This window comes from Bos javanicus, chromosome 15, assembly GCF_032452875.1.
Source record: "Bos javanicus breed banteng chromosome 15, ARS-OSU_banteng_1.0, whole genome shotgun sequence".
NCBI lineage: Eukaryota > Metazoa > Chordata > Mammalia > Artiodactyla > Bovidae > Bos > Bos javanicus.
Window position 1 is genome coordinate 4,648,907 of NC_083882.1, and position 23,347 is coordinate 4,672,253.

General features: G+C 40.6%; 1 pseudogene; it reads right to left on the reverse strand.

Annotated features, from left to right (window-relative positions):
- Positions 1–19,130: 19,130 nt before the first annotated feature.
- On the reverse strand, positions 19,131–20,153 carry LOC133261597 (RNA-binding protein EWS-like; annotated as a pseudogene).
- Positions 20,154–23,347: the final 3,194 nt, after the last annotated feature.

A 23,347-nucleotide genomic window follows, 5' to 3' on the forward strand; every position in this document is an offset into this window, starting at 1 on the left:
AGATAGTGAAGGACAGAGAAGTCAGGGGTGCCGCAGTCCATGGGGTCGCAGAGTCGGACACAACTTAGCAACTGAACAACAAATACCAAATATGGGAATCAGTCTCAATAAAATGATCATTTTAAAAGGAAACATTATCTATTAATTTCAAGTAAATAAAGCAATTCAAGTGAGGCTAGATAAGTACTGTTGAGAAAAGGAGTTGGAAAGCTATTTCCAAATAGAGAAGAATGATTTGTATTTAGCATACTTGTTGTTCATCCATAAATTGGTGCTTTTATTTGTTTTAAAGCAATTTGTTCCCTTCAACAAATTAAATGTTCCCCTATGCGAGTGTTAGGCTATTTTATTTGCAACTCTTTTATAAAACAAAGTTAGCTTCTGCTTAATTCCTATCCGGATTAATGAAGGTTTCTTTTATTTATGACATTCTAAATCTTTTCTACTGGTGCTAATTAGGTTCTATTACTAAAGTTGAGAAAGGCGAAGAATTCCTCTGTACATAATTCCATTATCCAGTTCCATAAATTATGTGAAAAGATTGTTGTTACTTTGGAAGAAACTGTGAGGAACATCTGCCAACACTGAGAGAAGACAGGTCTGACTATAATTTTGTCCAAATTATACCACAGGGCATTACCCATCACAGACAACCTTTAAATGTCAGAAATAAGAAGGAAATAAAAGGAAAGAAAGAAAGGGAAGGAAAAAGGGAGGGAAGCCGGGAAGGAAATAGGGAAAGAGGGAAGGAAATAGGGAAAGAGGGGGGGGAAAATCTCCTCCTTTGGTTTGGAAAAATATTCCCTCCTTCCAATTTGGTTTGGAAGCACTAGTTTCTGAACCAAGTCAATCACCAGGGACCCGCTCAATTCTGAAAATTTTCCAAAGTGAGGCTTATGTGTTCTGTTGAAATTCACCCAAGAATTGCACACCTTGCTGCTAGGAAGCCATACCAGATGTCCTGTCCAAGGACTAATAACATTTGCTACTGTCAGCTACATCCATATGTGAAGAAGCAGAAGAAAGGGTTTCAGAGCTGGTTAGTCAACTTTAAGTTATGCTTAGCACACTGTATCGGGAATACAAAAGCATTTTCCAGATGGTATCATAAAGTCAGTTCATTTTTGCAAAGCACCATCTCATTTTTGAGAAACAGACCGTTGTTTTTCATTCCCCTTGGTTGTATCAGAATGGCTTTTTCTTGCCATAAATGCAGCACTTAAACTGGAGGGCTGGGTAAGATATCTGCAGTGTAGTATGAAAAATGTCTAACAGGCTATAAGCTTTCAGATATGAATTGACGAGGAAGATGATAAGGTATTGTCTTAACCACTGGCCAGGCCATCAAGGAGACAGAGTGCCAGATGGATGTTTGGGATTCTATTTCCACTTTTAATGACATAACCTTGTGTAAGTCACTTAATCATTCTGTGTTTCGATGTCTACATATGTATGAGAGCTATTCTAACCCTCAGAAATTCCTTTGCGAGTCATCCAAGGCCCATCTATCATATGAGTTGTTTCCCTACCTGCTAATCTGCATGAACTCTGCTGTAGCCAAATTGTTCAACTCACTTTCTTCTAAATACACCTTGCACTTTTTCAAATTCATGTCTTTCATCAAGCCCTTTCCTTGGCCTATAATGCCTTTGCTCTTCTTCTCTGTCTGGCCAAATACTACTTGTTCTTTTGAGGCAAGCCTCCTCCTCAATGAAGGCATATACATATTCATGTAGTATATTAGGATTTACACATGTAATTTTATTTAGTAATCAGAACCATATTAAGTCATTATTTTATGCTTATTTACAGATGAGAATATGAGACTAGCTAAATGTTTATTGTCCCTAGGTCCCAAAGTGTTATCAGAACCTGGATTAAATTTAGGTTTCTTAGACACCGTAAGTTCCTTTACTGCTCCACATAGTCTCCTAGTAACATTTTTGTTTCCTTTGTTATAGTTGTTGTTATTACTTTTATACTTTTTTAGTGTAAAAATTCATGTTTCCTTAAATAAATAGTAAATGCCTTGAAGAAAGGAATGGTATTTGTATATTTCTTACACTAGAATATAAACTCCATGGGAGCAGAGAATCTGACTCTGTTATTCACTGTTCTTACTCCAGCTGGCAAGGAGTAAAGTAAGTAATTAATGAATTTCTGTATGTCTCTTACGGCATCTGGCCTTGCATGTAGACGGTCCCAATAAATACTTCTTCTTCTGGTTCTATGAGACTGTCCTCCATAAAGATTTTTAGATTAAAATCTTCTTGGATATTTACAAAATGCTTCCCCCTTACCCCTCTCCATGCCTGTTATTTGCCTTCTGATACTGACCGTGACTACATAACATGACTGTTCTCAAATCATTACTGAGTCATTTACACCACTCTTGGCTTCTCATGCTGACACCAAACCCTGTCATGTTTGTCTCTAGTGATATGGAATGAGAAGCATATCATAAGATAAAAAATTGCTTTCTAAATATCATTTATTGAGTGATAAATTATCCCCATGCTGAGCAGTTCATTTATATTATTTTATTTAATTCTCAAAGAGGAACAAAGAGTCTGTTTACAAGTTAGGAAACTAGAAGTCAAAGAGATTAAGCAACTTGCTCATGACCACAAAGCCAATAAAATGATGAGCTAGGATTAAAGCCCAAGCTCCAAACCTCTGAGCTCAGCTTCATCCACGCATCTTGCAATGTTCTGGGAGAGGAGGCTGAATATTCCCATAAGCTAGCATGATCAGATTAGACAAGTCCTAACAGTAAAGTTCAGTAGAGTGAGTAATGGCACTGCATTTTAGGGGTTTGACTATTGAGGAAATGTCCAAATTGTTGACAGCCACACAAATATCAATTGTTTTGACTGTTTTGTTGACATAGTCTGAGAAATTATTAAACACTGAAACTAAAATTTCAGTTCTTAGTGATGCTATGTTATTTGGTGAGCATTAGTTTCAATTCATTAGTGGAAGAAAATCATTAATATTTAACCTTATTTTCTCTAACCTCAACCTAGTAAAGGCCAGTTGGTATTTATTAATATTTTGAATGTCAATAATATTTCACCAACATTATTTAGTAAGACTTCATCAGCTAAGTTGACTATAGTTTTGGTTTGGCATTGAGCCACGTCTTTTGGTTATTTTCAGGAAGTCACTGAGGAGTGACTCAGTGGTGTTCAGTGACAATTTAAATGTGAAAATAAAAACACAATGAAAAACATGACTTCTAAGGATTTGCAATAGATTTTACAATTGTTATAACTTTGGAGCTGGTGAGACTTAGTTGTTCTGGCTTCTGAAATGAACTGCATTTGGAAAATTGACTTAGCCATTTTTAATCCCTTCTGGTAAGTACTGCTAAAGCTTTTATCACTGTTACAACATTAATCAGACAAAGAGGGTTCTAGATTGCGAATATTAGATTTTTAGAATTTAGATGCTATTTCTTTCTCAACTACCTACCATATGTAACACTGGACAAATTTCTCATGAAACAGGTGTTACTTTATTCAACTCTAGGTAGAAGTTAAAATATAATTCAAGGAATTCAAAAGGGATCTATAAACACACAAAGTGCTTCAGTTCAGTTCAGTTTAGTTGCTCAGTCGTGTCCAACTCTTTGCAACTCCATGAATTGCATCATGCCAGGCCTCCCTGTCCATCACCAACTCCCAGAGTTCACCCAAACTCATGTGCATCGAGTCGGTGATGCCCTCCAGCCATCTCATCCTCTGTCGTCCCCTTCTCCTCTGTTCCCAATCCCTCCCAGCATCAGAGTCTTTTCCAATGAGTCAACTCTTCACATGAGGTGATCAAAGTATTGGAGTTTCAGCTTCAGCATCAGTCCTTCCAATAAACACCCAGGACTGGTCTCCTTTAGGATGGACTGGTTGGATCTCCTTGCAGTTCAAGGGACTCACAAGAGTCTTCCCCAGCACCACAGTTCAAAAGCATCAATTCTTCCGCGTTCAGCTTTCTTCACATCCTTTAATCAAATCACAATGCAAATATTAGGCAGAAGATTGTGACATTCTGATATTTTATCCATTTGATTTGTCATTTTTTATATCTGTGTTGTATGCGCAGCAAGCAGTGAATTTTGTTTATACTGTTATGTATTCTAGATGACGGGGAAAAAACTGGAGTATTACTTGGGAAACAGTATCATTGAGGCTGTTGTGATATTAATAAATCGGTAGTCTCTGACAGTCTCGAGCAGGAAGTTGGGTCTTATCTTATTGTAGAAGTCTAAGGTCTCTTCATCTGCAGGCTTTGAATCATTGCTTGGAAGAAGATTAAACAATGCCTCGTTTTACAGTAAATCAGTAATTAATGATAAATTATTTAAATGACTGCAGACTGCCTTTGGCTTTCTCCTTGAGTACATGTACCATAAGCAGATGAGTCTTTAAAAAGGAAATCTGACATCCTTTATTAGCAAAAGGATACGTTCATTACATATTCACTAAATATGTGTTGCATACCTGCTACACATTAGGCACTGCATCAGGTACTGGCTCCTGTCTTTGAGGCACTCACCATGGAGTGGAGGAGAAAAATGCGTCCACAGCTAATTTCAGTATTCATCCCAACGCCATATTCTTTGTTGGAGGTGTCATAACCGGAATAAATAATGTGGGAAACATGGTAATATACCCAAAGTTAGATAAGAAGGGTTATAGAATAAAAATCTATTGTATAATAATAACCCAGAGAATACTGAATTTATGCGTGATAATCTTGATGCAAAAGGAGGTGCAGCAAAGAATTGGAATGAGCAGAGGAGATGAGCAGAGACCTGGCAAGGGAAGACGCAGGCGGAGAGGAGCTACAGGGGAGGAAGTCTGGGAGGGAAACTGCCTTCCGGTGCTTTTAGGACAAAGCACGTTTCACATCCCCGAGAAAACTGGGGACAAGAAAACACAGACTCTCCTGTCCATAGACACCTCTGGGAGAGTCCCAGTCTCTTCCCCAAGGAATCAGCAGAGAAGTGGGGAGACGTGAGGGAAGCTGCAGGAAAGGCCACAGAAACCTCTAACTTAATAATATAATAGCCTTGCTTACTCATCCCCATGTCAGCTTCATAAGCCTTGATCAGGCTTAAATGAGGAGGTAAATGCAGACACAGCAAAAATGTGGAATTCCTTAACGCTGCAGCATTCTCCACCCGCTGCCGCCTTTTCCTTAGCTGGGAGATGTGAGGCTGATGCTATCCAATGGTAGAGGGAAGGGGAACCAAAATCCCCAAGTCCCAAAATTTATAGTCTCAATTTGAAGCTTAAATGCTTTGGTCTAAGTGAGAGATATAAATATTTTAGAGCAAATTGCTTGGTAAACTGGTTATTTCCTCTTCTCACCAGTGCTGCGATGTTTCAGTTTGGATCTGCTGCTCAGACAAGATAGAATTCGTAAATTTGTCTGAACCTGCACTTTAAATGGTAAAGAAATCACTGAGCGACTTGAGTCACCCTAGAGAAACCTACAGAAATAGGGCTCAAGGTAGAAATTAAGTCCAATTTAGGAAAACAGAGAAAAGTATATTTTCCTTTGTTTTTTTTTTTTTTTTTCCACACCAGAATTTGTGACTTGAGGAAGTTATATGAGCTAAACCTACTTTCAAAGGTCAGTTGGGGACCATATGTGGCTTCATGGACATCCAGAGCCCCCATTTTTTTCCATCTCTTTTCTGATGCCCTCAAATTTTTTTTAGTACAATATGTGTTTCATTCAACTAACAGGGTCTTGAGTTCACTCTAGGCCAGAATACTGGAGTGAGTAGCCTTTCCTTTCTTCAGGAGATCTCCCCAACCCAGAGATCGAACCCAGGTCTCCCACACTGCAGGCAAATTTTTTACCAGCTGAGCCACAAGGGAAGCCCTGAGTTCACTGGATAACAGGAATTTCTATTAATATTTGATTAATTTGTCAATCAATCAGAAAGGCCCAGTGATTGATTATCAGGGTCTCTCCTATGTGAACCTGTAAAAGAGGATTATATATCAATACTTGGAGATCTGGGGTCCCCAGTAATGAAAGAGTTGCAGGAAGAAGAGGCAAATGTACCCTCTAAAAGGGAACTGTCTCCTGAGGTGGTGTTGTTGCAAATGGCTCTTCCTTTCATGATTTATGAAGATGTGTACTTTTAACAAACTAATTTCTAGGGACTTTTATGTGAGAAAAATTACTCTATCTTCATTCTAGGTGCTGAAAAGTGCTTTAGGATCCTTGTATAATTTGACTTGACATTTTTCTCTTTGTAAATTTTATTTGCAAAAACTTAAAGTCCCTCTTTAGGGGGTGTTCTTTTTTTTTTTTTTTTTTTTGGTTTTTAATCATTTATAACTGAAGTCCTGATGTCTTGCAGATGGAGTGCTGTGGCTATGGGAAATGACACTATGCTAAAAATCGTGTCTAGGAATGACTAGGTAGGTAAAAACAGGACTCCCACCTTGACATCTCACTGTTTCTCCCAGGAAGCAGGCATGTCCAGAGAACTCTTGAGGAGGATGGACCAACTGTCTGTTGAATATGGAGCTACTTTAGGGGGTCCAGAGAGAAAGTACTCACTCTAAGGGAAAACAGTCCATTGGCGCTTTCAGAGCTTTGGCCCAGGTTTGGTCCCTGGTCAGCAGGCTAAGATTCTGCAAGCCACGTGGCTCAGCTTAAAAAAAAAAGAATGATCCAGATTCACAAGGTGGCTCTCCAGACTCACCTAGTCACAGGGTGAGGGACTATGACAATAGTGGATACAATCTCAAAGAACCAACTCACTAAAATCTTTGTTAGACATCAGCAATTCAATGAAGAAATACTTTGTGGCTTCAAAGTGAAAGTCGCTCAGAGGTGTCTGACTCTTTGTGACCCCATGGACTGTAGCCTTCCAGGTTCCTCTGTCCATGGAATTCTCCAGGCCAGAAGACTGGAGTGGGTAGCTGTTCCCTTCTCCAGGGGATCTTCCCAACCCAGGGATTGAACAACTCAGGTCTCCCACACTGCAGGCAGATTCTTAACCAGCTGAGCTACCAGGGAAGCCCACGTTGTGGCTTATGTAATGACAATTGGGTGAAAGGCACTTGCCCTTCCTGAAGGTAGACTGTTGGAACCCAGAGAAATTATGGAATAGACATGGTAGCCTGGGCAGCAAGCTGAGGCAGTCTGTGCTTGGGGAAGAGAAGCTGTAGAAGGTGTCTTGCTTCCATTGTTCCCCTTTGGTTGCAATAGAAGATGGCAGAAACAGATAGTCATCACTCTGGGAGCTGGAGTGCAGAGGAAAACCAGCAACGAACCCAGGACAATAGATGTGGTGAATTAAAGGACTCCTTCTTGAGCTCAAGTGAGCCAGTCCTTTGCTTCTCTGTCTCCTCTAAGAGGAATGTGAAAAGGTGGAGTTGGGGATTGGGGAGTGGGGACAAAGTCAAGGAAAGTTTACTTCAGATCTGAGCAGTACACCCAAGTAAATTTTTGAGTTATATTCTGTTTGAGATCCCTTTCCACTGGGGAGTCATCTGAGGTGATCCTGGGCTTTCCTGGTGGCTCAGCAGTAAAGAATCTACCTGCAATGCAGGAGAATCAGGAGTCATGAATTCAATCCCTGAGTCGAGAAGATCCCCTGGAGGAGGAAATGGCAACCCACTCCAGTATTCTTGCCAGGGAAAATTCCATGCTCAGAAGAGCCAGGAGGGCTACAGCCCATGGAGTTTGAAAAGAGTTGGACGTGACTGAGCAATTCAACACTGAGGTGGTCCTGGCACTTTCATCAACTTCATCACCTTGTAAGTTCTTTTAAGGTACAGGTCTACCATGGAGAGACCTAGCTGCTTAATCCTGATTGTCTTCCAGGTACTGGGTATTCAGGGTAAAGGCAAGTTCACCCAGTGAAATAAAAACAACACAGGGCACTCAAGAGGCTTTAGTGAGCCTGTCTTGGATTCATTTTCTTCACCTGTAAAAATAAGGTGCTTCTTAACATGGAGTGTACAATAGAATCATCTGAGGACCTTAAAACGAAAACAACGATCTGAGCCTCATAAATACATACCAAGTTAGATAAAATGCATGTGCATGTTAAAAGAACTCCATAGGTGTGTCCACCCATTGGTAAGGGCCACCAAACCTGATATTTTTGCAGGTTCCCATCCAACTTCAAAATGTTATTTGTCTTCACATATTTGTATATATTGCTTGTGAGAAATTAAACTAGCACAATATTAAAAGCCTTATTAATTTGCCTGCCTTCTAACTTAACAAGTCCCTTTATAGAAATTTATCCCTCAGAAATTAGGTCATGTATACAAACATATATAATTCAAAAATAATCATTCTTGATTATAAAATCAAACTGTTGAAACAAAGAAGCAATTAACAACAAGATCTTAATTATGAGATAAATTATGGTATATCCCTAAAACAAATTAATGTATAATCATGGGAAATTAAATTTTAAGGGAATAATTAGTGATGTGGAAAATGCTTATGATATGAAATGAAGAAAAGCAAATTTTAAAGTACATGTGAGTATAATCATATGTGATTATTACCATGTGTGAGAAATACGCTGAGGGAAAGAAGCTAGACACAAAGGAGTGCATACTGTGATTCCATTTATACAAAAGTCTGGAAACAGCATGTCTAGCTGATAGTGACATAAAGCGGTGTCTGCCTGCAGCAGGGAGCAGGGATGGAGGTGGATTGCAGTGGGGGGCTCAAAGCACCTTGCTGAAGTGACCCGGATGCTTTCATCTTGGTTGTGACGGTTACACAAGGGAATGCATTTGAACACTGGGAACTGCTACATTTTATTGTATGAAAATACTACTTTATTCAAAACTACAGAGTGAAACTTTGCATAGTATTTTCTATAAAATGTTTTTTCTAAGTAGCGAAAATGTAAACATTGAAAACAAGTAAACTTCTGAAACAAAACCATGAAAACTTTCTCATTCTTTACTAAGGTACCTGCCTCTGCCTTAAGAACAAATTAGAAGTATGTAAGTATATAGATATGATAGTTATTATATTCGGGTGCTGGAATCAAAGGGAATTTTTTTTTCTTTATACTGCTACTTCTTCAAAATTTCTATAATGAACATTTTTATATTAAGAAAAGGATCATTTTTAAATTGATTTTTAAAAGACATTAAGCTGAACACCCAAAACAGAGGAAGAATGGGTGAGCTAAGAGTTTAGAAAAACCTAGTTATTCTTGTCTTAATAAAATGTGACCTTAAAAAACAAACAGCGATAACAACAATGTGGGTGTAAAGTGGCCCAGTGGGAACGTGCACTTGAGTAGTGAGGGCACCAAACATAAACACAGCGTGCAGGCCTGTGTGGCGTCTGCTTCCGTTCCCTGAGCCGGGCAGTGCCTCGGCGGCTGCAGCAGGAACTCGGGCCTATTTTTATTCAGGAACTGAGCCCCTGCTGCCTTCCTGAGCTCAGCTGGTGCCCCACTGCTGGCAGCACGCCTGCTCCCTGGCGTCCCCAGCCCACTGATCGCTGGCCTGCACATCCCCTCATCACTGGCCCTTCCAGCACCGCAGGTCGTAAAAAGGCAAAGTACAAGCCAAGGATGAAGGAAATGACACAGGCAGTTGCTCTCAAACAAATAAGCAGAGGGGGAAAAATACGGCTGGGAACCTAAACAAGGATGCAGCAGAGGAAGTAAACAAGCAAACAAAGCTCAAGGCTGAGATTGCCCAAAACAAAAGCCCTGCACCCAAGCCATTTCTAGGGGAAAATAGGAGACCAGAGGAAACAGAGACCTTCCTTACTAGCAGTGATTTGACAAATACCTTATAAACCCATTGATTGTGAACTCCTGGTTAGCTTTCTGGGTCTGTTAGCTCCAGACGAACCAGGTGGCTTAGATCCAGACAGATCTCGGCCACTTAACAAAGTAAACTTGGAATCCAAATCTAGACCTCCCAGCTGTGCTCTTGAGGGCGAGGCACCGTTCTCGATAGAATACAGTGAAAGATGCCCCTGGAGTGATGCAATAATCACTCGCCAACCCTCATCTGTAAAATGGGATTCATTGTTCTTGCTTCAGATTCTGTGGTATAGCTTAATGACATGATTATATGCTTCAGTTTCTCTGGGGCTCTGGTCCAAATGAGATTATAATCATTGTTCTATTGCCTCTTTTTCAGCTTCTGTGTTAGGGCTGCTTACTTTTAAATTCTTAGAGATTTTTCTACAGACTTAACCATGTAGAGTTATATTTACTGATCTCTCTTTTCCTAGAAGATAGATATGATTCCGTCAGACAAAACTAGAAATAGCTTCAGATCAGAGACAACCCTTTTGTGTTTTAATTACTGCCCCCTTCAGTTCTGATGGAGAAGGAAATGGCAACCCACTCTAGTATTCTTGCCTGGAAAATTCCATGGACAGAGGAGCCTGGCAGGCTCCATGGGGTCTCGAAGAGTCAGACACGACTGAGTGACTAACACTTTCTTCAGTTTTGATGCTTGGTTACCAGATCAAAACGCTTGTGTTGGATTTCATCTTCCCTTAGAATGAGACCCTGACTAAGAGAATCCTCAGTCCTTCGTGCAATTGGACTTCCACCGAGCATGAACCTTGGTTGTAGATGCAAAGTCACAGTGCCTGCCTATGTCAGGCTCTGTGGGAAAGAAACCTGTGGGTCTCGTTGTCCACCTGGAAACGTGGCTCATGTGAATGGAAGACCAGGGAAAATGCTCTTCTCTGAGAATTGTTCAAAGTTTCTTCTCAGATGTCTGAACTTACTAGGATCCAGAGAGATTGTGAGGATTGAGGGGACAAAGGGAAAGGTCACATTTTGGTTTTCTTTTTTAGTACCAGTTAATAATCACGTAGAGGCTCTAGGATTTATTCCTAGCATATTTCAACTATCCACCCCAGCATTAACCTCCTATTTATTAAACACTGATATTATGAGACAATTAGTCTAGCTTATTATTAAATCATAGCTAATAGACTGGTATTCATTGGAAGGACTGATGCTGAAGCTCCAATACTTTGGCCACCTATGTGAAGAGCCGGCTCATTGGAAAAGAACCTGATGCTGGGAAAGACTGAAGGCAGAAGGAGAAGGGTGGTGGCAGAGGATGAGATGGTTAGATAGCATCACTGGCTCAACGGACATGAATTTGAGCAAACTCTGGGAGATAGTGAAGGGAAGGGAAGCATGGCGTATTGCAGTCCACAGGGTCACAAAGAGTCAGACACAATTTAGTCACTGAACAACAACAGCAAGCAATAGACTAGAAAGGTGGCATGCATTTGAACCTCTCAGAAGGAACAATCAGTGGAAATCTAACATTTTCTTGATCTGCAAATAACTTCAAGAATAATACCATATTTCACATAATCACCTAAAGTTCAAACTTCTGAGATATTCGGTTGCATCCAGTCCCTGTGAAGAATGTGCCAGAGAAGTCCCTCCACCCAGGGCCCAGAGCCCCCGGAGAGCAGGGCAGGATGACTCACAGTTGTCCCTGGGCCCACCCCAGAGTCTGGCCCAAAGGAAGCGCTCAGTACTCGACCTTCAGCCCTTCTTTCAGTGAGTGTGTCGGGCAGGCAGAGGAATAGCACACAGCAAAGGCCCCCATCTTCTTGGAGAAGACTGGTACAAACGGAAGTTTGTAATACTTTCAAAAGGGTAAGGAGTTGTAAAATCTTTAAAAGTTAGGAGATGCAGAAATCTGAACTATTTCTGACTGTTACTTGAGGTAAAACAAATAATAATTGTCGAGCAATGCCAAAGAAGGAGAAAATGCCAGAAATGGAAAAAACAATTCAATGGCAAGGAGCAGAGGGATTCAAAGAAATGAAACAAATTACTACTACAATATTTTAAAAAGTTAGAATTTACAAACATAAATGAGAAGATTGACTCAGTACAAGTTTACCAAAAGTATGTGGAATCCTAGTGGTTGGGATGTCAGTAAGTAACAAGCTGAGGGTGTTTTGTTTTATTCTTTTAATGTAACATGATCTTCAATTATTACAGAATCAGAGATCCCAGAATAAATGCTTCCATATGGAATGTGTAGTTGGAATATATAAATATGTAATTGTAAATAATTATGCATTTGTTAAAGATTCTCGTCTTATCTGTATTTGAACATCTAAGTGAGATGAGAAAAAGCTGGTCACTATAAGAAAACAAAGGTACAGATTTAGAATAGCAAACCTAAGAGTAAGACTGATAGAGAGTTCCTATTGTTTTAACTCAGGAAAGCGAGGGCTGAGAGATGATTTAATATGTGTCTCCAGTCTATAAAGGGTCATTATCTGGTGGTTTATGACCATCTGTTCTTTACCTCCCCTAAGGATGGAAAAGAGGAAATGAGCTTAAACTACAGGAAAATAAATTTAGGCTAGACCAAAGGGACACCCAGACAGGTCTGTGCAACATTGCAAGCCTGAGTGGTTGTGGCATTTCCTCCCCTAACCTCGTCTGGGAACAGACAGGAGGCATTTACCCATCTGGGATGAATTCTACATAGCCCAGAGGGGATAAATCCATGAATATTTTCAGACTGTAAATATTATTGGAGGTCACTTTGATGTAACTTATTCTCTTCTGCCTTAAAGCTTTGGTCTGAATAGAAGTCCTTCTTACATCTTAAGTAAAGAGTTTATCTGTTGATCTCACTGACCCATGAACTTTCCATTGACTCACCACTAACATGTGGGCTTGTCCATTCACATCCTTCTGTTCTGTTACCCAAACTCTTCCTATGATAACACCTGAAGCATCCACTTGCTCGGCACCTCCCCATATCTGCAGGCCTCGTAAAATCCCCAAGTCTTGGCAGGTTGTGCCTGGCTGGCGTTCACTCACTCCTGCTCTAGCTGTGCAAAGCCACAGTCTTCAAGCCTGACCTGGCTCCTCCCCACCCTGCTTCTGTTCACATGTACCTACTTCTCTCCAGGATGCTGTTACCTTCCTTGTCTGGGTGGACAACTAGAAAAATTCAATTCCCTACTCAAATGTTTCAGAATTTTGAAAGGTCTTCTGTCTTTCCTACTGAAACCTACATTCTCCTCCCCCAAACTACAGTCCTTTCAGCACTTAGAGGCCCAGGGAGAATTTAACATGTATTATGATGAGCTTCAGTCCGCATTTCCATCAAGCTATAGTAGTAGACGTAAGAGCAAAATAAAGACAATTTTGATCCCCTGTGCCCTATTGACCAATAAATGTTTATTAAATAGCAAGAAGAAAGAATAAGTGAATGATAGTTAAACAACTGTGAAGCTGTTCTCTAACATTAAGGGTAGAAATTGTTACCACTGGTGAAACCTAAAACTGTAGTAGTGCAATAGAGAAAACTTGAGGATTGCTTTCATTTTATTTCTTTTTTTATATAAATTTATTTATTTTAATTGGAGGCTAATTACTTTACAATATTGTATTGGTTTTTCCATACATCAACATCAATCTGCCATGGGTGTACACGTGTTCATTTTATTCCCAAGTCAAGCATTGATTTACATTTGATACCCTGCTTGGGTTAGTGCTGTTAACAAATAAGTATTTGCTGATGATACAAGTTAGTCCTTGCATTTGTAATGTTTTCCTGTCCTTTGCTGATATTACTGATATCTGAGCTTTAGCCAACTTATAAAAAATACTTATAAAAAATGTCTGTGGTGGCTCAGACAGTAAAAGCATTTGCTTGCAATGCGGGAGACCCGGGTTCAATCCCTGGATCAGAAAGATCCCCTGGAGAAGAAAATGGCAACCCACTCCAGTATTCTGGCCTGGAAAATTCCATAGATGGAGGAGACTCGTAGGCTATAGTCTATGGGGTCGCAAAGAGTCAGACACAATTGAGTGACTTCACCTTCACTTTCAAGCATAAAAATCTTTCATGGAAACTAAAATATGTTTTTGTTAAGCAACACTTTTTGAAGCAATGTTTGAAAGCTGGGTAAGGGAAAAGTAATTTCATGATAAAATTAACAACAAAAATATTAAATTTTACTTTCATTTAAATTCATTTTATTAATACTTCAGTTAAATAAATATATACTCTCCACTTCACTGAATCCTTAGACCTGGATATTTGGAAAATTTGATGATAAATTAAAGATTCTGTCCTCAGAAAGCTTACAATCCAAGACAGGAAAGATACCTGCAAAAATGACAGTAATATGAGGGAAGGTACGATTAGAGCAAAACTCCCATGGCATGACAGGGACCAAACGGTGGGCAGAAGAGGGTTTTCTGAGAATGTGGCATTTGAAACATGTGTCTAAGACTGAAGTAGTATTCAACAGGAGTTGGGTTTGGTAGGTTAATCTACAAAGAGAGCAGGAGCTAGCAGGAAAATTAGGTTGTCTTCAGAAAAGTCAATACAGCAAGGCTGGGATACACATAACTCAGTCTGAAGGAGAGATAACCCAGCATACTGATGATGAGGATTTGGGGCTTAACTCAGTAGTTGATGGAGAGATGCTGAAGGTAGTGATTAGGAGAGTGATCAACAGCATGTGGATGTCCTGAAATAGGAAAAAAGTAGAGGAGACTGATGACCACAATCTATTTGAGAAACAATAAGACCTGGCTGATAGCAGGTAACATTGGAACGACAAAGAGAAAAGCAACCAAGATATTTTGTAGAGAAAGAATAAAATCTGCAGAATTAGCCCACTACTGGATGAAATGTGAGAAAGAGCTCCCAGAGAGAGTGCAAGAAGGGTATGAGCGTCCCATCTGGGTCCCAGGGAGAAAGATACCGCAAATTAACACAATATGGAAACCACAGGGGAAGAGATATTAACTGAGTTAAGGTACATGGGTCAAATGCAAATGGAACATGCAGATGGAACTACTCAGCACACACTGCTAAAGCTGGGCCTCTCCTAGGCAGCTTAGGGTAGAAACCTGAGGGTCATCTTCATAGAAACAATGCCTGCAATTCTGGATTTTCCTCTTTGGAGGTCCCTACACTTCACAGGAGGCACAATTTACTTCATTTCTCTTTTACTGACATCCAGGAACTAGATGATCAGCATTTTCAGCTCTAAGACATGTGCTAAAAGCAAACAATAAAATACATTTATGAAGCCTTTAAATTATATGAAATTCTCTGTAAATGTACAGTGTAAATTGATAATTATAGCTCTGTTCTGGATCATAGGCAAGTAGGAAATAGGAGACTAGAATGGTAATTAAAAAGAGATTAAATTATTCACAGTGGTGTGTGTGTGTGTGTGTGTAAGAGAGACAGAATGAGGGAATGTGAATTTATTTTTCAGTACTCAGTGTGAAAATGCATCAATTTTCCTTTATTCTGAGGGTTGGAAAAAGTTCATGTTTTGAGAAGGGTTACTTTTATATGCTATAGTCTTTGTAATCTGACACCTACAAGACAGTGTTCAGATGTATGCAAGAAAATTGCACATTTTGAGAAGCCGTTTCTTTGCTTTCTTCTGATAGTTCTTCAGCTTGACATAAGGCTTAATACCCAGGTGAGAAACGATAAAGTACATTTTACAAGCGTAAAGACACTCAAGAAAAAAGACTTTTCTTCCTATCATTTGTTCTCTGTTCTGTGTGGTTTTATTTTTTCCAATTCTGAAAGTCTCAAGGTCGACTTTCTTTCATAAACCAAAGTGGAATCATGGCTACATTGAGTGTTAGTCAGATCTCTGACCGTGTTGTTTTTCACTACAGTTATATAAAACATGTATATCGTTCATTTTCTTTTACTACTAGTAAGATGTTACTTTTCTTATATGTAAAAATCAACTTCTTCTTCAGTCATTTAATTTAATCCCCATGTTAATGATTATAACTAAAAAATACTTCTTTTCTACATACAACATATGAAAAATCTCTTGGCTATGAACCTATCTGACAACCTCATTAAAAGATATTTACATTATAGTGGGGATGCCTAGCTGGCCTTCTTAATAAGCTCTTCTATTTATGAGTATGTCCCTTTAATAAGTTAAACAGGTACTTCATGAATAAGTGAAATGAATTTAATAATTCCTGGTGTGAACAGGGTTGCTTGGCCTTTTAAGGATTTCTGGCATTGCTGTGAAAGCCACAAAGACTGTGAACTTTCCCATATGTATTTGATGATGAAAACAATGGCAATGATGATTGGCCTGGAAAAATCATTTTAAAATGTGTTTAATAAGGATCCATCAATGACATTGAATGACCCAAAATGAGTTTCCAGTTCTCACATGATTTAAAAACACTGTTCTAGCACCATCATCTGGACAACCTCAGTCTTTCCAAAAATAAACACCCCTGCACTCATTTTCTTTAAAAACACAGACTATACTCCGGTTTTAGTAAATATTTTTTTAGGTTTAAGTATCATATCATTATTACTTATCATTCTTTCAAAATATCTGACAATTTTCTCAGAGTATGATACAAAAAACGAAATGTCAATAAAAATGAGGTCAAGAATTCCTAAATAAAATGAGCAATTGTTTCACAATTTTCCCTCAATTTTTAGCAAAGTTATCATAATGTTGTAGTGCAAAATTGTATCTCACAATGGTTGATGTGGCCTTTGAAGTTTAAGGCAATAAATAGTTGTGGAGGAACTGCAGTAGAGAAGCATCTCAAAGTACACTGAATCTGTTTTGCATATAGATTCATTTGTATTTTTTTTTAATTTCCACATATAAGTGATAAAATTTCACGAAGTATAGTAATCTCTAGGTCCGTGCATGTTGCTGCAAATGACAGAATTGTATATGTGTGTATGGCGGTAGACGAGTTGCTAGGTCATGTTCAATCTTGTGACCCCTTGGTGTCTCTGTCCATGGATTCTCTAGGCAAGAATACTGGAGTGGGTTGCCATTTTCTCTTCTCTCGAGTCTCTTGCGTTGGCAGACAGATTCTTTGCCGTTAGTGCCACCTGGGAAGCCTACCATTTCATATATGTTTTTACACTGTTTGTTTTATTTCACCTGGCATAATGCCCTCATTTTGTCACTGCTGTCACAAAAGGCAGGATTTCCTTCCTTTTTTAAGGCTGCAGAGTATGCCTATGCATGTGTGTCTCTGTAATATACACATGTCTATATCTGTGCATGTGCATGCCTAATAAGTTGCTTTAGTTATGTCCAACTCTGTGTGACCCTTTGGACAGTAGCCTGCCAGGCTCCTCTGTCCATGGAATTTTCCAGGCAAGGAAACAGGAGTGGGTTGCCATGCCCTCCTCCAGGGTATCTTCCTAAACCAAGGACTGAGCTTGAGTTTCCTGCATTGTAGGCAGATTCTTTACCATCTAAGCTACCAGGGAGGTCGTGTGTGTGTGTGTGTGTATGTGTGTGTATCTTTCGTATCCATTCATTTGTCAGACAATTGGTTAGCAACCATGTCTTGGTTACATAGAAAACAAATTATGGTCACCAAAGAGGAGATGGAAGAGAGGAGAGACAAAACTATCAGTGTGGTATTAACAGATATGAACTACTATATATTATATAAGATAGATAAGAAACAAGAATATATTATATGGCACAGACGTTATACCATTATCTCATAATAAGTTATAATGGAGTATAATCTGCAGAAACACTATGCTATATATCTGAAACTGACACAATATTGTAAATCAACTATATTTCATTGTAAAAAAGTAATAAAATAAATGGTAGGTCAGATATGGCAGAGGATTGTGGAGCAGGGAACTCTTTACCTAATCACTCTGCTAAACAGAAGGCAAGCCAATATATCTATATGTTAACATGAAGATCAATACTTTTAAAATTAAACTTTTTACTTTCAGATCACTGGAGACTCACATGTAGTTGTAAGAAATAATACAAAGAGATCTCAGGAATCCTTTACCTGGTTTCCACAGGGGTGACATCTTGCACAGCTATAGAACAGTAACACAACTAGGATGTTGACATTGATACTGTCAAGATACGACACATTTACACCACCACATGTAAGCTTTTGATACTGGCTTTTTAGAAAAGATCAACTTTTTAATGTATTTCATCTTGATGTATATTTTTAAAGAAATTCTATTCAGTTTTTCCTTAAACCAATCATGGCATCAAATACAATTTATATTAACATTCTGCATAATTTTTTACTAGTTTATACTGGGATAAAACACACATAGAATGAAGCCTTCTGGATTATGTTAAACAACATTATACTTCACCTTCATCAGAGTATAGACACCAGAAGGGGAAGAAGGTATGGGAGGATGGAGGGGAAGGGCAGGCACAGGCAGCAGTTATGTTACTGATCTAAATAAAATTTTCTAAACCAGATTATGCCATCAATCAAAATGGTCAAACCAATTCAGATTTTTCAAAATCCCCAATGGGGAGAGTTATCCTATCATTATATATATATATACTCTGTAAAAATCTTTTGGGCTTATGTGAAATAGATCACCAGTAGAGGTTCGATGAATGACACAGGATGCTCAGGGCTGGTGCACTGGGATGACCCTGAGAGATGGGATGGGGAGGGTGGGAGAGGGGGTTCAGGATGGGGAACACATGTACACCCATGGCTGATTCATGTCAGTGTAAGGCAAAAACCACTATAATATTGTAAAGTAATTAGTTTCCAATTAAAATCAGTTAATTAATTTTTCAAAGAAAAAAATAACAAACCTTTTGAGCTTCTCTGTGTGCCAGGTGCACCTCAGGCCATAGTTAAGGGTTATGGGACCGAGATCTTCATCATTACACTCAACAGTCCCAAGTACAGACAGAAGTTGAGGACAGACGTTGTGGAAAACAGCTGCACTCCTTATCTGCAGTATACACTCCAGGAATTTCAAGACAGCCACTCAGAAACAATTAGTTAAAAACCTGGGGTTGTTAGAAGGGTTCTGTGTGTTCTTCCCAAAGTCTATTACCCACAGAGGATTTCAACCTCTGGAAGCTATGAAGGGAACAGAAAGCTCTAGTTTCAAAAGCATTCTTTACTCTCTTCAACCCAACCAAGTATATTGGCAAGGAAGAAAGCAACCTGCCCCTAGAGACATGCCACAGAGATGACATTTCCACGTTTTGGAGGACAGCTTGGGCTTATCAGATTATTCATGGAAATGAAGAAATAAATGTCTTACATAAGGGGAAAGGTTTGCACTTATCCCTGTTCCCTGGGGTGCTCCTCCCTACTCACCTCTGCCCATACCTCCACAACTAAATCCCCCTCTTCCCCAGCGTGGGTTATTGAGGTCACTCACGCTCTGGTTCTCTTCTAATCCAGAAAATCCTCCAGACTCTTGACCATAAACACCCTTGCTCCTGGGGTGGTCCCGTGGGTATGAACTCTGCCATCCCTAGCTGCCGCTCAGTTGGCTATACTGACTTGGAGTCTGACTACGGGATCCCATTTGGGGCTTCCCCGGAGCTGCCTTGTCAACCATAGCAGCTACAGAGCTGTCCATTGTTGCTCGTTTGCCCCCAGATGTTCTTCTGGAACTGCTCTGATCCTAACTAGTCAGCTGTGCAGAGGACTAGCTGGTGGGAGGATAGGACGGTGGGGATGGGACTGGCATCATGGGATAGCTCCCAGGTACTTGTAACCCTTCATGCTAGACTGAGGGTGATTTGTCTCAGGGGGTTTTTTACCATCCTACAGTCCTGCAGGCCCCGTGGTTGCCAGCTGTTGCCCACACTGAGTGCCATATGCAGACTGAACTGCGTAAGAGGCCGGGGTGGCAGTGGAGAGGTGGTGGTAACTAGCCGTGGTGGCATCACAAGCCCCGGTGCTGTGCCCCTGAACGGGCTGACAAGGCACCTGCGGGGACGGGCTGACAATGCGCCTGCGCGCCCAGGGAGCGTCTGACCATAAGAAGTCACATAATTGGTCTGCACATAGGGCGTAGTGGTCTGATCCTGAATATGGGTGACATCAGGGGGCTGTTCAAAGGGCCCATAGCTTCATTGCCCATATGCCCGGGTGGTCTGGGCACATCCTTGAGCGGGGTGGCTGGTGGAAGCTCAGTAGTCCTGCTGGGCTGCGGCTTGGTTGCGGCTACTGTAATGCATGGACTCTGTCTCCTCTTCCTTCTCTTCTCAGCATCCCTCTTCCTCTCTCGCTTCTTCCTGGTGCTGCAGGCACAGGAGTGAAACCCGCAATCCTGGGCGCTACTACTGCGCCAGCCTGCAGGGGTGGAGGAAGGAGGGGGTGAACCACAGCGCTCTCTGATATTCTCTGAAGATCCGTCCAGGTTGTGTGTGTACGGTTGGTGAATAGCATTCCACCACTCGTCCAACGAATTTCCCATTTAAGGACAAATAGGAAAGTGAAGAGGAACTAAAAAGTCTTTTGATGAAAGTGAAAGAGGAGAGTGAAAAAGTTGGCTTAAAGCTCAACATTCAGAAAACAAAGATCATGGCATCTGGTCCCATCACTTCATGGGAAATAGATGGGGAAACAGTGGAAACAGTGTCAGACTTTATTTTTCTGGGCTCCAAAATCACTGCAGATGGTGACTGCAGCCATGAAATTAAAAGATGCTTACTCCTTGGAAGGAAAGTTATAACCAACCTAAATAGTATATTGAAAAGCAGAGACATTACTTTGCCAACAAAGGTCCATCTAGTCAAGGCTAAGGCTTTTCCAGTAGTCATGTGTGGATGTGAGAGTTGGACTGTGAAGAAAGCAGAGTGCCGAAGAATTGATGCTTTTGAACTGTGGTGTTGGAGAAGACTCTTGAAGAGTCCCTTGGACTGCAAGGAGAGCCAACCAGTCCATTCTAAAGGAGATCAACCCTGGGTGTTTTTTGGAAGGAATGATACTAAAGCTGAAACTCCAGTACTTTGGTCACTTCATGTGAAGAGTTGACTCATTGGAAAAGACTCTGATGCTGGGAGGGTGTGGGGGCAGGAGGAAAAGGGGATGACAGAGGATGAGATGGCTGGATGACATCATGGACTCGATGGACATGAGTTTGAGTGAACCCTGGGAGTTGGTGATTGCCGGGGTCCAGCCCCGGCTGATCCAGGGTATTCGAAGGAGAGATGGCATAGGCGAGGATCAGGAAACAATTGTTTAATTAAACGTTAATTAAGGATATAAAGAGTAATAGAATAAGGATAGCTCAGTAGGAAAATTCAGTGGAGAAAAGAGGCTGAGTAGCTTGGTTTACGCAGGAGACCAATAAAACTTCAAGACAAGAAGTTTGCACCACTTACGTAGGCCGCAGGCATCCTTCCATTCTCCCAAAGGAGAGGAGACACTGAGGCCTTCCTGGTCGGATCTTAGAAGCCCAGGCATAATTAGCAAGCATGGCAGGTTCCGCGCTCCAGATGGAGACTCAGCCAGAATTTGGGAGAGAGAGCGACATGGGAGACCAAGTTTTGGTGAACAAGGCCCGCACTTTATTTTCCAAAGTAGTTTTTATACCTTAAGTTGTGCATAGAGGATAATGGGGGAAGGGGTGGAGTCATGCAAGGACAGCAGTTCCTGGTCCTAATCGAAGCCAGGCTTTCAAACTTATCATATGCAAAAGTTCAGGTGAATTACATCATCTTCTGGCCAGGAGGCCTGTTAACATTTTAAGAAACTTATCTTTATCTAAAGGTGATTATTCCAAAGTCAGGCACCAGCCTCCAAAAAAGGATTGGACAAAGCTGCATTCCTATAGGGCAAAGGTGAGGTGGGCTCAATCAAGAAAAGAATTAACTCAAGGGTCCAAGGTTACAAACATTGAGGCTACTACTTATATTTCTATACACCCATTATATCAATCAATACACTGCCAAGGACACAGTAGGTAAGGAGTATGGAGACTTAGCAGCAAACATTGGCCCAGTAAGTGAAAAACCCTTCACCAATACAATTTCTAATCAATCTTTTAACTACTCAAAGGAATCTGTGTTTAGACAGTTTAGAACATCTCCTGCCTCTCACAGTTGGGAGGCTCTGAACAATCACATGTGGCCAGAAAAACCTATTCAGGCAGGCTAGAGGATTTCCAAAGGAGTTTGTAGGTTGAAACACTGTCACACCCAGGAATTATTAACTGGAGCTGTAAGCTAACTCTTTTTCAGAGAGAGGTAGTGGGGGACAGCCCCCCATAAAGTCAGAGGTGTAGGTGAAAGCACAAAGCAGAAAGTAGGCAGACTCTGGTTTTGGGGGTAGATGCTCGAGAATTTCCAGGGGGACTCCTGAGGCTCCATCCCGCCTTTGCGTACGCCGAGCCTCCTTCCTCATGACCTTTGCCACGGGCGGAGTGCCTCACGCTGGCTCCCGGCAGTGATAGAATTCTAGTTGAGCTATTCCAGATCCTGAAAGATGATGCTGTGGAAAGTGCTGCACTCAATATGCAATATGCAATATGCACTCAATATGCAATATGCCAGCTCCTGGCAGGTGATGGATAGGGAGGCCTGGCATGCTGTGATTCATGGAGTCGCAAAGAGTCGGACACGACTGAGAGACTGAACTGGAACTAGAACTGTTTTGTTTCCAGTTGGGGATTACTTTAGTAAAGCTGCTATAAAAATTATTTCACTGGTTCTTTTGTGTGAACACATCTCTATTTCTCTAGGACAAATGCCTGGAAGTTAAAATACTGGGTCATATGGAAGTTGCATGTTTAGTTTTTAAAGAAATTCCAAACTATTTTCCAGAGTGTCTGTGCCAGTTACATTTATACCATCAAAGTATGAGTGATCCAGGGTCTCTGCATCTTCCCCAGCATTTAGTGTTGACACTAGGTTTTTATTTAAGCCATCCTAACAGACTGGTTCCAAATAGGAAAAGGAGTACGTCAAGGCTGTATATTGTCACCCTGCTTATTTAACTTCTATGCAGACTACATCATGAGAAACGCTGGACTGGAAGAAACACAAGCTGGAATCAAGATTGCTGGGAGAAATATCAATAACCTCAGATATTCAGATGACACCACCCCTATGGCAGAAAGTGAAGAAGAACTAAAGAGCTTCTTGATGAAAGTGAAAGAGGAGAGTGAAAAAGTTGGCTTAAAGCTCAACATTCAGAAAACTAAGATCATGGCATCTGGTCCCATCACTTCATGGCAAATAGAGGGGGAAACAGTGGAAACAGTGGCAGACTTTATTTTTGGAGCTCCAAAATCACTGCAGATGGTGACTGCAGCCATGAAATTAAAAGATGCTTACCCCTTAGAAGGAAACTTATGACCAACCTAGACAGCATATTAAAAAGCAGAGACATTACTTTGCCAACAAAGGTTCGTCTAGTCAAGGCTATGGTTTTTCCTGTGGTCATGTATGGATGTGAGAGTTGGACTGTGAAGAAGGCTGAGCGCTGAAGAATTGATGCTTTTCAACTGTGGTGTTGGAGAAGACTCTTGAGAGTCCCTTGGACTGCAAGAAGATCCAACCAGTCCATTCT